Source organism: Sus scrofa, chromosome 8 (assembly GCF_054392235.1).
Source record: "Sus scrofa isolate SSC_HxYL_T2T_F1_AM1 chromosome 8, Sscrofa_HxYL_maternal_Yorkshire_Landrace_v2.0, whole genome shotgun sequence".
Taxonomy (NCBI): domain Eukaryota; kingdom Metazoa; phylum Chordata; class Mammalia; order Artiodactyla; family Suidae; genus Sus; species Sus scrofa.
The window spans coordinates 54,995,655-54,999,716 of NC_139390.1; the positions used below are offsets into that span (position 1 = coordinate 54,995,655).

At 34.1% G+C, this 4,062-nt stretch overlaps 1 pseudogene; it reads left to right on the forward strand.

Moving 5' to 3' along the window:
• Positions 1-1,329: 1,329 nt before the first annotated feature.
• Positions 1,330-2,281, forward strand: LOC146400483 (olfactory receptor 5F1-like; annotated as a pseudogene).
• Positions 2,282-4,062: the final 1,781 nt, after the last annotated feature.

The following is a 4,062-nucleotide window of genomic DNA, read 5'->3' on the forward strand; positions in this document are numbered from 1 at the left end:
AAAGATAGATTTTTTGGTGTTTTCACTTCACTGAAAAGATGAAAAATATCTTCTCTTTGATTTCTATTCCTCAACTTAGTGATTCTAATACAAAATAAAATAAAAAGGAGTTCCCATCGTGGTGCAGTGGTTAACGAATCCGACTAGGAACCATGAGGTTGCGGGTTCGGTCCCTGCCCTTGCTCAGTGGGTTAACGATCCGGCGTTGCCGTGAGCTGTGGTGTAGGTTGCAGACGCGGCTCGGATCCCGCGTTGCTGTGGCTCTGGCATAGGCCGGTGGCTACAGCTCCGATTCAACCGCTAGCCTGGGAACCTCCATATGCCGCGGGAGCGGCCCAAGAAACAGCAGCAACAACAACAACAACAACAACAACAACAAAAGACAAAAAAGACAAAAAAAAAAAAAAAAAGCTTTCATTTAAAAAAAAAAAAAAAAAAAAGGATATACAATTAAGTCCCTGGGAGGAAGTTTTGAGTACCTGTTTCTGTCATTCACTTGGACAGGTACAGTGTCTGCTACTGCTACTGCGACATTAATTTGATAGTATATTTTGTAATGAGAACAATTGGTTCACTGCTACAAATGCTAAAACATTATGAAAAACACGATGGATATCAAAGTATTTGTTATCTGAAACTGGCTATTTTTTTCTGCTTTTGATTTTTGGGTGGCAATACATGGATTATGGAGTTAAGGAATATGCAGAGTGGTCTTGAATAGGGAAAAAATTGCTGAATTAAATACACATACATGTAGAGAGAATAAGAGAGAATTCAACATTTTGGATGTGGGCTAGAAGAGAAAGAATAGGACATATATGTTGCATTTGCAGACACTGAACGGAAATATGAAGACTTCCATTAGTGTGTTGAGAGTCCTACACCCCAGATTCAATACAATTATTTAATAAATCCAAATGCTTATTCATTTGTCACTAATTTTACTCTTACTTCAGTCACTCTATTTATTATGCTTTAGTATCCTAGAAGTTTTTGATGTCATTAACCTCATTAACATTTCTACTATTTCTAGTAAATTTAGACCATGAGAAATATTAGCAAATATAGGATGTATTTTCAGAAATTGAGATGGACTATGTGGACTTAGACCAGAGATTTGAGGGTCCTACAAACCAGATACAAATTCCTCATAAATTCCAATCCACTAATTTTGCTCTTGCTTAAGTCACTCTATTTACTATACTTATTATCCTGTGTTTTTTTTTTCCCTGTATGACTAAAGTTATTAACATTTCTACTGTTTCCTATAAGTTTTGCAGAGGGAAATGTTTACACCTAATTCAAGTTTAAATGTACTCTAAGTAATAAATGGCCAAAAAATTATATTTGCTGACTGAGTTCATTTTGTTGGGATTAGCAGACATGGTGGAGATATAGATTATTCTCCTTTTCCTTTTTTGGTGATGTATGCACTTACAGTCTTGGGGAATGTTGGGGGATCCTCTTAATCAGGATGGATTCCCAACTTTGCACACCTATTTATTTCTTCCTGGCTAACCTATTATTTGTGGATGTTTGTTATTCATCCACCATCATGCCAAAGATGGTGGTCGACTTATTACCAGAAAAGAAAGCCATCTCCTTTGCTGGCTGCTTTCTGCAAATGTACTTATTTATAGCCTTTTGCACAACTGAAGTCATCCTTTTTGGATTAAGGGCTTATGACCATTATGTGTCCATATGCACCCTTCTACTATACACTCTGATCATGTTTCAGGACAGTCTGCATAAAAATGGCAGGAGGGCCTCTTACTGCAGGATTGTTGAACTCCATGGATCACACAGATTATATAAGCAGTTTGCCATTCTGCAGATTCGATGTCATCCATCATTTCTTCTGTGCATCCCTCCAAATTTTAAGCTCTCATGTTCTGACATACACCTGTATGAAGTCAACTTGTCAGCTTTTACTGGTATAAATACAGGCGGGACTCTGCTGGTGTTCCTCACCTCCTATTCCTTCATTATCTTCTCCATCTTTTCTGTGCATTCAGGGAAGGAGAGGCAGAAAGCATTCTTAACCTGTTTCTCTCACCTGACAGCTATCATTCTATTCTATTCCACTGGCATCTGTGTTTATCTGAGAACTACTTCCAGCTACTCCTTGAATCAGGACAAAGTGGCTTCTGTGTTCTACACAGTGGTGATCCCCATGTTGAACCCTTTTGTCTACAGCCTCAGGAATAAGGAAGTAAAGAAGGCTCCATGGGATGTAATTACTATGAAAATTGTCCCTTCCTTTCTGTTACTGTTTTATTAGTTTATTGTAAATCGTGTATTAATGAATTTAGTGAACTTTCAAATAGTAGATTGAGTTTATAGTTAGAATATATTAAGATATTTTCTAAGTAATCTTGTTCTATCATTACTCAAGTACCAGTATCTAATTAGGCAAAAATTACCAAATTTATATAAGAACATTTAACTTTTACCTTAACATTCTATATTTCCATTGGGGTCTCAAAAATAGGGCTTTACAAAGTAATCTTGGATAGAGAAATAAAAGATTATGTATTTACAGAAAAAGTAACAATATCACATGAAACTAACCATGTAGAATATTTGTAATTGTCAGTATGTATATTTTCTATGATTAATTTTTCATCATTTATGATTTGTAAGAGATTGTTATATATCACAAATGAAAAAATATTTAAATATAAATTTGATTTCTATATTATTTAATTTAATTATTTCTTAGGAAAATACATAAATCAAATTTCAGGAGTATAGTTTTAATTGCAACACTGAATTCCTCAACTTTTATTTCCTTTAACTCCAGCAAATACAAACATATCCATTAAAGAATAAGTAAAGAATAATTTTGTAAAAGAGTGCTATTTAAAAACTGCTGTCTGATTAGAATGCACCAATTACAACAGTTTTTCTGCCATTCTCTTCATTTCTTCTCAAAATGTTCCTATTTTTCTCTTACTTTCTCTGTCTGGATGATATCACCAGAACACACATTGAGCTACTCAGAGTTTAATCAGTTCATAATTCCAAAGCAGGTAGATTAATGTTAAATGGATAAATCTAAAACATATTCATTGGGAAGTTCCCTTGTGGCTGATCAGGTTAAGGATCTGGCATTTTCACTGCTGTAATTCTAGTTACAGCTGTGGCTAGGGTTGGATCCCTGGCTGAGCACTTCCACATGACACAGGCACTTCCAAAAATAAATAAAGCATATTCTTCACAAAAAGCTCTAGGATTTCCTGCTTAAAGAAATCTTCTATCAATTTCCAATAAAAAGCCATTAAAATTAATTGTAATATTAGACCTTAGCACTAAGATGAAAGTCATATGGGAGCTGGTTTAATCAGAACTCTAAAGGAAATTGAGATGGTTTCAGGGCTTGCTAAAATGACAACCTCAATTATAGGTTTTTGGAAGGAAATTTCCCATGGACCTTCTCTTGCACTTTCTACTGAATTTGGCCTTGATAGAAGCTGCGGTGCTCAAGTTCTCTAGGATATGGCAAATCAGACCTTATGACTGGTCACCAAAGTTCCTCCAGATCAATTATCTAGGGCCCTCTGTGGTTCATGTAGTTGATCTTGGCCAGATGAATATTCAAGGAGATATTTGTGTTGTCTGTGCAAGTAATTTCAAGATATTTCATGAGTAAATACTGATATTATACTCCTGACATTAAATGCTTTAACTTCTAGTAAAACTTAGGAATAGAAATATTGTATGGGGGAAGAAATCCAGTTATTCCAATATTTGGGTTTTTAAACATGTCATGTTTTGAGCAATATTCTCTCTTCTCCAATTTTGTCTTTTATATTTGATTAATCTCTTTTGCAAAGTCTGCAAAAATTTTTAATTTTGGGACCTATTAGCTCTTAATGATAATGGCAATTTTTAATTAATAGAATGTATGCTTCATAAATGAACTTAGATTATGTTTATCCTGTAATTCTTTGTAAAAAGTATTTTTTAAATTATCATATTTTCTTGTTTATTATTAAAAACCCTTATGTAAAACATGTTCATAACATTTTTTATTTTTTAAATAAAAAATTTAAATTGCAA